Source organism: Rattus norvegicus, chromosome 9, assembly GCF_021556685.1.
Source record: "Rattus norvegicus strain SHRSP/BbbUtx chromosome 9, alternate assembly SHRSP_T2T, whole genome shotgun sequence".
Classification (NCBI taxonomy): domain Eukaryota; kingdom Metazoa; phylum Chordata; class Mammalia; order Rodentia; family Muridae; genus Rattus; species Rattus norvegicus.
This window is the reverse complement of record NC_141542.1, coordinates 108,366,170-108,377,662: the sequence shown is the minus strand read 5'-3', so window position 1 is coordinate 108,377,662 and position 11,493 is coordinate 108,366,170.

The following is an 11,493-nucleotide window of genomic DNA, read 5'->3' as shown; positions in this document are numbered from 1 at the left end:
TCAGACTGAGCGCAGACCAGAGTGCTGGGGAGGTATCACTCCAAGAGGTGAGCACCTGCGACTTAAGCAGATGCCAGGTGCCCACTGGCCGGAAGAGCTGTGGTAGTGTATTGGGAAGGATGCCAGGGCAGAACTGGGCATTAAGCCAGGAGAAGCCAGAATGCCCATAGATGCTGCAGGCACTCGATGGCATCTTCATTCCAACCCGCAGCCTCTTTGGACATCAAACAAGGCCTCATGTGCTCCCCAGGGAGATCGTATATCCTTGACAACCAAGAAAGGAAAAGCCATATCTTCCAGCATGTGTCTAGAGCCCGGTGGCCTGCCCAGCAGGGGCCCAAGCACTCATCTCTGGGTGACTGAAATGCTCATCCCCAGGACGTGGTGGTGAGAGGCATGAAGGCTGGGTTTGGTTATAATCCAGAACATTTCAGGAGAGCATTGTGGCCAGCCAGCTCTGCTCCAGCAAAGGGGAAGAATGAGGCTCTACCATCCAGCTGGCTCCTCTGTCGGGGTATGGTCTCAGGGGCATCATGTCAGAGGTAGTCAGGACTCTTCCGGTCTGTGGAGCACTGTAGGCTGAGCCTCCATCAGAAACCTAAGCCAGCTGCCAGGGATTTGATGATCCTTACAAGATAGTCCAGAAAACGGGGGTTCAGAGAGGTGAGAAGACTTCCCTCAGCCTCAGAACAGCGGGTATGTGGGACCAATGTTCTCAAACCTGACAAGTCCCTGCTGCAGGCTGTTTCCCCCAGTTCTCTCCCTCCCACCAAACCCAGCCCACACTCTCTAGGTACCATCAGGACTCAGCCCTCAGATCACCTCACCAGGCAGCACTCAATTCACATCCTCCCGGTGGGTGCCCCAGAGAGGTGCCAAGGGCCCACACATCAAAACCATGGCTGATGCTTTGAGTGGAAGCCTGGGACCTGAAGGGGACATGGAGACCTCACCAGAGTGTAGGGACATGCTGAGGGGAGGCTGGTGCTGGGGCTGGACTCGGGAAGGAGGTTCACCTTTGAAAAGCAGTGATAGAGGTCAGCCAGGGGGTAGGTCCTCTCCACTGGGGCGGTCATACAGTGCACCGAGAGATGGGCCAGGGACAGCTGAAGACAAGGTCACATAATTGCTCACCCAACTCCATACTCACCCAACCAACTTGTGACTGAATAGTGTCACAAGCCGTTCTTGTGTCATCTACAGGACCTGCGAGTGTGACATTATCTGGAAACAGGGTTACTGTAGATATAATCTGGTGAGAAGATGTCACTGGCCTAGGGTGACCCTTACCTCAAGGGTCAAACCTGTACACAAGCTTACCTCAAGCAAACCTGTACACAGATAGACATGTATAGAAGTTGGGAGGGCGCTGCCACAAGCTAAGAGCACTGAGGATTCTGGGAAGGCCTCAGAATGACCCTTCTCTGGAACCCCATGACAGCTTGTTTCAGACTTCTGACCTCCAGGACCATGAAAGAATAAATCTGGGTTGTTTTAAGCCAACTCTCTGGGTAAGTCGTAGCAACCCTAAAAACCAACACAAAGGTCAATGATGGGTCGCATTCACCACATAGGGAACAGGAGTGAGGTCTGCAGTGTATTGTGAGCCTAGAGGCTTCCTAAGAGCATCGTGGGAGGACCTGGCCAGGGGGAAGGTGACCACCAAGGGTGGACATAGAGAAACCAAGGCAACAAACTGGACACCCCAAAAGAGTAAAGATGTAAAGACAGACAGGGAGGATAAGGAAAGAGGAAGCAGGAATGTGGGGTGTTTACGTCTTAGTCATCTACAGCTATGTAACGAATGCCCTTCAACTCAGCACCATGGAACAACACACACTGATACTCCCAGCACAGCTCAGCTTGGTACCCTAACTTGGGCTCAGTCAGTTTGGAATCCAGGCACTGCATAAGGCTGGAGCCAACACACTTTTAAGCTCATTCAAAAGACTGCTACTAGGATCTAGGTCCTTGCTGGCCACCGGATAGGCTGTCAGTTCCTTTACACACACATCTGTATGTATGTGGCTCACTCATAGCCACTGGAAAGTGGTGCAGGGGAGGGGAGGGGCAGCGGGTGGGCATGGGGGCTAGCGGGAGAGAAGAAACAAGGAAGAAAGGGGGAGAGAGGCTACGATACCCCCAGGAGTGAGTCAGCCTTCCCAAGTGGGCTATACAAATGGATTAACCACAGGTACTTGTCAGAGGCAGGCTCTGGGGAAGAGGACCCACATTGGGACCCTTCCAAGAACAGGGGACATTTCTTATACAGACATTTCTTATACAGAAACAGGGAGAATGAGGACAGGCACAGAGGGGGGGAAAACAATCAATGCAGATCTGTCTGCAATCTTACAGTTCCAGTCAATATTTTATGGATCCTGTTTTGTGCGGTTCCCACTGGTGAAAACAACTCTCCATAAATCTCTGTCTGGGCTTCCCGCAAGGCTGTCAGCATTTCCAGCTCCAGGTTTAGCGGGGACAGGTCCTAACCCCTCAGGTCTGTTGTAGGCACTGTCCACAGTATCGGGAGACTGTACTCACAAGGGGACAAGCTCACCTGCTCTGGGACACTAGAAAGGGGAGAAAGATCCCTCTCATCTTGCAGAGCTCTTCTGGAGCTGCAGGTGGGTGCTAGAGAAGGTCAGGCAGATGCTGTCCCCTTTCTAGTATGAGCCCCTTTCCAAGGGGCCTTTGTTGTTTATGAGCTTCCCTTTCCGAAGTCCTTCTGTTTCCTGTGTACTCTTATGGGCTTTGTCACACACCCAGTCTTCCCGTGTGCACATGAACCTCACCACCCCACACCTGGATCCCACCCTGTGGTGTGGAGCTTATTAAAACTTCATAAGGACCAATGGGCAACAATTTTGGATAGACTGTGACTCAATCTAAACCCTGATGAACCTTAGCCACCCAGCCTTAGAAGATGGCGTGCTAACTCACCTAGAACCATGGGTGAGTGCCCCAAGATGTTCAGTGCTATGTTATTTATGATGCTGGCAGAGGAGAAAACACCTTTGAGCATTTCAAAAATTGTCCTCCCCCCACCTCCCGAATAATGAAAACAGAAAGCCAAAAGGACAAAGTAGACATAAGTGCCACCATGGGTAAATGTGCCATAACTTGTATAGATTACTCTGCCCAACAGCTACACAGTAAGCATTCCTTTCAAGTGAACCATTTGAACCACAACAGACCAAATGCTGAACCTTAACACAAAGCACTCACGTTAAGAGTCACAAGCAATGAGGGCCGTGCACTCCGACAAAATGGAGTTAAGTTCAAACTCCTTAGGGACACTTGGAAATATACACGTATTTGGAAATTGAGTAGCCCTCTTTAACTGATGATTTAAAGAAGAAATCAAAAGAGAAGTGGAAAACAGAAGGAGGTGAGAATAGAGGTCTAACCTGTCCCCATGCACCTTTGGGTGGTGTGCAGGCCCTGCTAAGTATGGCTTTTCAGCTCGGAATACCTGACGCAGGAAGAAAGAGCGATTGCAGGCGGATGGCCCCGTCCCCTACCTTAAGTGAACAGAAAAAGATTAAGTGAGCCCAGTGTAAATAGAAAAGGGGGAAACCAGGATCACACTGGAAATCAATGAGCTTGAAAACAAAAACTAGAGGGGAAAAAATCCATAAAGGCAAACACTGGTTCTTAGAGCGGATCGATAAAAATGATGAGTCTCCAGTCAGATGCATCAGGAAAAAAAAGGGGAGAAGACACAAATTATCAATATGAGGAATGGGGAGGTGACATCATGACAGATTCCACAGATATCAGAAGATAATAAGGGACCACCGTGGCTAACTTCATGCTAATGAATCTGACGCCTTATATGACATAGACAAATTCTTTGCAATTACCACAGCTCGCCCAAGGCAAAAAATGCATTTGAGTGACCGCTCATTCATTAAATAGATTGAACTTACAGCAAAAAGCTGCTTCTTCTTTTTATTAAGACTCAAGTCCAATAGCTTCATGGAGGAACTTAGCCAAACGTGCAGAAGAGATATAATATTTTTCTACATAACTTTTCCAGAAGACCAAAAGGGAGGGGGGCATCTCCTAGCTCACCCGGTGAAGGCAAAATTTCCCCAATACCAAAGCGAAGCTTACATAAGGGAACCATCAGCTACTGTCTTTCCTGCACATGGCTGCCAAAGCCGTGAGCCAAATTTTAGCTAACTGGACCAAATACTGTGTAAAAATAACTCATGATGACCTCATGTGGTTTGTCACACTACTGTAGGTTAGCATAACATTCAAAATTTTAATTACAAAAGAAAATGAACAAATCGTATGTTTATGTCAACCAATGTTAGTAATTTTATTTAGTAAAATACAGTTTTCACACTAGGTAAAAATACTGAGGAAGCTAGCAGTAAAACTCAGCCTTATTATTAAGGAATTTATTTAAAAGGAACTCCAGTTTCCATCAGACTTCAGGGTGAAAACCAAATGTTTCCTCCCTAAGATCAGCTGAACAGAAGGGTGCCTGTCCTCCTGTCCAGCAGCACACTGGTGACACTAGCCAGTGCAATAGGTCAAGAAAAGAAAATTAATTTCATTATTTAGATAGGCAGCAAAGTAGAGACCATAAAAGAGTGAAGTAGAAGAAACAGTGAGGCCTAACAAAGTTGTGGACTGGAAGACCACACTATTAAGACGGACACTGTCTGCTTCCTCTGCAAGCGTGCACGCATGCACATGCCCTAGCATAGTCTGTGTTGCTTTCCCTGAAGTAGCTACATACACAGTCACTTCAGTTGCCTTTGGCCTCTTAAAGCTGTAGGACAGAGGGGCACCTTTATCACCTGCTTGGACAGCTCCCACCTGTCTCTACCTACAGCCCTAGTCTGTGCTCCGGGTTTGAGCTCCCCGACCCCCGGTGTCTGAACTAAAAGCATGGTTCTAGAAGTATCACTATATACAGCTATGATGTAGAGGGCTGGCATGCTTCTCGCCCTAGTGCATGACCCAGAAGCACAGCTCTTCTCCCCACCCACTCGAAGTCTCCTGAAGATAATAGATCAGAAGCAGGGGCAGGAAATACCAAAAGGGGTGCATCCATCCTCATTTTAGGTTCTACAGATTTTTTTTTAAAGTAGAAAATGTTCATAAATCAGAGAGTTATCATGACTTAGCTTTCAAACTCCAGGCATGAGTAAGGAACAAATAAACCACGTTAAGCAAAAACACTTTCCACACTCAGGTTAAAAGTCTATTCCCTGCTTCTTTCTAGGGGTAATGGACCCAGGGCCTCACACACAGTAGCCAGTTCTGCTCTCAGCCATGCCCCAGCTCCGAGTTTCCTAATCTTTAAAGAGTTATTTTATTTTAATTCTGTGGATGTGAGTGTGGGAAAGTGCACATGACTGCAGGTGCCCATGAAGTTCAGAGGTATCGTTTCCTGGAGCCGGCATTATCGACAGACATTGTTACTACCTGAGGTGAGTGCTGGGAACTGAACTCAAGTCCTCTGTAAGAGCAGTACGTGGTCTTAACTGTTGAGCCTAAGTTTTATTTAAACTCCCAGCGAGTGCCCAAATAGGATCTTAAATATCTTTCATGTTTATTTTGTGTGTGAACATCTGCATATATGAGATCCTTGAGGCACTTGTGGAGGTCAGTTCACTCCTTGCACTATGTGGGTCCCTAGGATTGAACTCAGGTCACCAGTCTTGGTGGCAAGCACCTTTACCCACTGAGCCATCTCGTAGACCCCAGATAGACTCTTAAAGCACTGCTTAAAGCTTCGAATAGAGGCAGGAGTTCATTTACATAACACAAATTATATACGCACAAAAGAATATCTTGGCAAGGTTCGTGTGGTTTTTCCAGACAAGGATGGTGTCAAAAAGGGCTTCCATTTTTTATTACACACTCTCATAAAGTTTGAATGTCTCAAATGCGGCATTTGTTACATTTACAGTCACCGAATAATCAATTTTTTCCCTGTAAAGAGAGAAATCTCCAGAAGCTAAATGAAGGAAGAAAACAAGTGTAATTATTCTCGACCTTTCCAACACCCCAAGGAAGCAACTGCATGAATAAGATAAGAAACAGAAGACTAGGGACTGGAGAAATGGCTCACTGGTTAATAACACCAGCTGCTCTTCTAGAAGACCCAGGTTGGATTCCTAGCACCTACAATGGTGGTTTGTAATTTTCCATAACTCCAGTTCTAGATCATGTCCTTTTCTGGTCACTGTGGGTAACAGAGAGACACATGTTGCAAAGACGAAAACAAAACACCCATACACATAATTTTTTTAAGTAGAAGACTCTGTATACCAAGCATCTTCATCAGTCTCAGAATGTTTGAAATACACATCTTGAAAACCTCACCTCCGTATACCTGACTTGCCCTTGGTTACCATGGTCACAAGGTTCCTTCCAGTCAGAAGTGACAAATATATACACGACAGAGATGAATTCAAGATGGAGTGAAGCCCAGCCTCTTCCATGGGATCCCAGGAGGGAAATGTGGACTGCAGAGGCACCTGAGGATGTCCTTGTGCCCCATTTGTTGATGGAAGTTGTTCTTGTTAGAGAGGCTGACCCAGGAAGCAGTGACTGACAGGTAGTAGAGTGTGTGTGATGTGTGAGACTCTGAGAAGTTTGTCAGCCAGGGCCTATCCATCAGAGGTGTGGGACATTGGAAGCCTTTTGGGCCAGCAGCTGATCATGGTCCCAGAGGGTCAGGATCCAGCTGCTGGGTCTGATGGCTCATCTCCCAGAGCTTTGCAGAACTCAGAGAAGTCGCGTGAAGCCATGGGCCCTGCTTCACCTGATTACTCTCAAGATCTCAATCAGGGCAGTGGTGGCAGATAACCACACTGGCATAAACAGGTCGGGGAAGATAGGACTGCCCTCACGAAGTGATATAAACAAAAGAGGATGCCAAGTTACTGGCCAAAAATACCTTTGTCCGCATAGTATACCCATTTACATAGTAATGCATCAAACAAACAAAAAATAAACATGTTCTGGCACATGCCTGTGATCCTAGCATGTGGGAGGCTGAGACAGGATAACCGGGAGTTCAAAGCCTGTCTGGGGTAATTGTGACAGCATGTTCAAAAATCCGAAGGCTGGCGTGTAAGTCATGTGCAAGGTTCTGGGTTCAATCCCCAGCACTGGAAGTAAACAAACAGCCCTGTTTAGATCTATGAGCACCTCCCACTACTTCTAAAATGAAATTTAAATGATTCAATCTGGTAACATACTCTATCCTTTAGCACCAGCTCATCTGTCTTGTAGACACCTGGCCCTACAGACCTGAGCCCTGGAGACCCTGGCCTTCTATGTGTCCCATCTGCTCTGGCTGAGAATACCCTTTAATGCTACCACAGCCTCTTTTTTTTTTTTTTTTGTTACTGCATGAGATGGCCTAGAGTGTCACATCCTGAGTCACATGTACCCTTGAATGTTCTTCCTCACTGTGGGTGGTGGAAGCTTCAGATTGCTTCCAGGTGCTCACACAAGGGTCGGTGTGGCACAGGTGATGAGATGTCACCAATGATTGTGTAATACGTAAGGCTCAGGTCTCTACCCACTGGAGCCAGAGACCTACTTGCTGGTTATAAAATCCCCAACCGTAGGACAATCTTGTCACTGACCCACACAGCTCAGAAACATTATGGATTCAGAGACTGCTCCCTCTTGGTGATTCGACCTGGATCCTCATGATTACAGCCTGGGGACCTAGAAGCCTGTATGTCCCCTGCATAAGACAGAGCTATCCAGAAATCACTGTTAGCTAAATAAGAACAGACCCGATCTGGTTGACAGCATAATTTGCTTCCTGCAATTTAAGCAAAGCACCAGGATGGGATTTAACATGACTGGGATTTGGTGGCCAGATTCAGGGAGGCATCAGCCAAGCCCAGGCCAGCCACCAAAATAAAGTTTGATCCCCCATTGAGTCTTCAATCTTGAACCCAAACTGAGTTAATGAAAATGTGTTAACCACAGATATACTTTTTAAAACTATATAATTAACTTAGTTATATAAACAACTGCTTCCTTGGCTCTCAAGATCAAATTCTCAGCTGACTCAATACTGTTGACATAATAAAATGGTGAAATGCACCCCAACTTAATAAACAGTCTTGAAATCACAGTCTAACCACGCTCCACTTAAGACTGAAGAAAATCAAACATTTGGTGTTTTTAGAAAATCTCCGTAATCTCCATGCAGTTCATCTCAGAGCAGAAGGAAGGTACATGGCCCCTGGTAACACATTCACCCTAGAGGCTGTCCTTCAGGCCGTTTGTCCTGAGGTTGCTTGTGTGGGCGGAGTAGCCTGTTAAGAACTTAGACACGGGTTTGAGGGAAGCTTGGCTCTCATCCTGTCCAAGGGCTTCAAGGGGAGAGATGACTCAGTTGAATTCTGGCTCCTTCCCTGGCCTTCACATCCAAGTTCCACGTCCCCAGGCCTCAGGGATCCTGTGGAACTTGTCACCCAACTGACCAATACATTTTTGAAAGTGAAGAGTGAGTCTTAGTAACCAGGCTGGCCTACAGCCTGCAGGTCCGCCCATGGGGTCAGGGGTATGCACACCTTTCACAGGCCAATAGGGAGATCCATATTGTTGGAGTCTCTGCCTCATCCCTATGTCCCAGTTACAGCTGTGTTAGAAGCAGCCCGACATAGGGACTGGGCTCATTAGCAGGGCAGAGGTAGGATTGAGCATACTGAGCCTGGGTGCTCCTTCTTCAAGGTCCCCAGGGCCTCCTGCATCCCAGTCCCCGGTGGTGAACATAGAGCACACCAGCAAAGGGCCGGAAGCTGGCTCCTCTCTGGGATAGATGGGCGCTCCCTGTTCCCAGGCCTTTATGTCTCCTGGGGTGAAGACATGGAGAGAGAGAGAGAGAGAGAGAGAGAGAGAGAGAGAGAGAGAGAGAGAGAGAGAGAGAGAGAGAGAGGCTAGAAATAGCCTATGGATGCATGAATAGCTGTGTCTTCCATTCTGATAAAGTTCTCATCCCAAGGTAGAGGAGATGGGGACTCTGCGGGGTAATTAGGTTGTGACGGGGAGCCCTTGGGATGGCATTAGACCCTTACACAGTTGACTCCAAACCTCTGACTTGCTCCTCCTAGCACATAAGAAAGTGAGGAGGAGGTGCTCCCTGTGACTCAAGCTGAGGATTCGGTCTAGGGTCGGTAAGGAGGCTCTGACTGTGAACCAGGAAGCTTTTCCTGGGTCTTGTACTTGCTGGATTCGACACTGTAAGAAATGAATTTCCACTATTTTTACCCTGTTTTTTCTTTCTTTCTTTCTCTCTTTCTTTCTTTCTTTCTTTCTTTCTTTCTTTCTTTCTTTCTTTCTTTCTTTCTTTCTATTTTTGTGACTTACCCTGGACTAAGACCCTAGAAGGCAGGTAAGAGGAAGAGTGACTTTGCAATCCCAAGAGACCCTGCTGTGTGCTTGTGGGCCCTCTTTTGTGCTCCCCCCTGTCTCCTAAATGGTCTCTTGTGATGCCAGAACCCAGAGAGAGCCCAATTTTTCTTGGACCCTGTGCCACCTGATATTGGCTGATATCAGGAAGGCGCTTGCCTACTGTTTACCAAGTCCCAGTGTTCCATGTGCCTCAATATACCCATACTGGTCCTGCAGAATAGTGTCACACTTACTAGGTCAGGCTCCAAGAGGTAAGGTAAGGCATCCAAGGTTGGACCACTGGTGGTTCATCACATTAAGCATAGCTTCTGTGACACCCCCACTGTGCCAGAGACTCAGCATGGAAGCTACCTAAGGGCGGACCAGGCCTGCTGGTTGGGAATTCCCACATCCTTGTGGTTTGTATGTCCCAAGGGGCTGCTCCTGACATGGCGAGTCTCAACTTCTGAGAAGAAGAGGGACAGCTCCAGGGCTGTGATCTGGACTCACAGCCCAGATGGGGCAGTGGAAGACGTCTGGGGTGGGGCTAACCAAGGCTGTTCCCTCTGACCCATTCCCCAGTCTCTCTCACAGCCCACCCCTAGAGCTCCTGGGGAACATTTGAGTCTGCCTCAATCCCTTTCTCCTGCTGCATGTGACCTGCACGAGGTCTGGCAATTCCTCTTTTGAAGAGGTGTAGTTTCTCCTTCTTCAGGCGGGGCTGGCACCTACTGCCTGAGGGTACTGGGGCACTCTGAGGAGGATATGGGAAACTCAGTTTTACCTTTCATATGTATGCATATGGGGAAGACCTGGGGACCCCAGGCCAGTGTGCTCCATCTCTGTGTCTTGCATGGGATAACCGTGACCCTGAAAAAATTAAAGACATGACCCTTAGGTTCAGGATGTTATGGGTGCTTGGAAGTGACAGACTGTCACCTCAGTGCCCCAGGTGACAGATAGACCTTCAGCCCTGACTCAGAATGAGGTCACTCACCACTCTGACATTGAACCAGTTTTGCTACCAATAACGTCTGCCTGGTCATGTGCCTGGAGAGAGCTGGCTTTGGGGACAGCTGGCTCTGCAGGCTCCTCCTAGGCCACTGTGGTTAGGTTTGTGCATTGGGTCCCTGTGAACAGAACTGCATGGGAACAACTTCAGGTCTTAGGAGGTCACCACTGGCCCTTGGGTACTAGAACCTCTTTGCCAATGAGGCTGTTTTGAGGAGCAAAGTCACCAAAGGAAGCACTGCCCTGTGTGGTCCCTGCCGGCCAGCCCTTTATTAATCACCACTGACTGTGTTTGACATTGATCATTCAACCCCAGGCCCCTCAATAATGGGGGAGGGGGCTGGAGTGACACGTGTCATTGGACTGAGTGTGCCATTAGCAGAGAGCTGTCCTCATCCTCCGATAGTGGCCTCCACCTGGGATTTATGGATCTCCTCCTTCTGCTGGCCCCAGGCCACAAGAGTAATTTCACTGTGACTGCATTCGTCAAGGCTGGTGGCAGCTTGGGAGAGAGAGGGCTGCTGCCATTAACCCACTTCTTCTCCAGAGCTGGCAGACTTGGGAGCCCTGGTAGAAAGTCCTTCAATGGTGGAATGGGGAGTGGGCAGCCCAGGCAACTGAGGCTTGTGGAGACCAGCCCATCCTGGACATGTTGGGACTGGAGACTAGATTTCCTCTCATCTTGATGTCCAAGGATCATTTCTGGACATTTATCTGTAACTTTAGAAATGCTTGCCTCTGTGCACATGCTACAGGCTGCCACCACACTGTGAGACCGATCTCACTTCCCCCCTTGCCCTGTTTCACCCTTTTGCAGATCCTGCAGGAGAGGTTCTGAGTGCAAAGGTCAAAGGTTGGACAGACCCTGCACTCCCCATCTCTCAGAGCAGCTCTAATCTCTGAGTGACCTCACCAGAGGGAGTCACGGGGTCAGGACCTAGAGATTTACAGATTGCTCCCATCTGAAGCTTGGAGTCCTGGTGTTTGCAAACGTCCTTGTGTCGTTTACTGTCCCTGTCACTGTGACTGAACTCCAGACAAGAAGCAACTTGAGAGAGGAAAGTTTGACTCAAGCTCATGACTTGAGGGTGT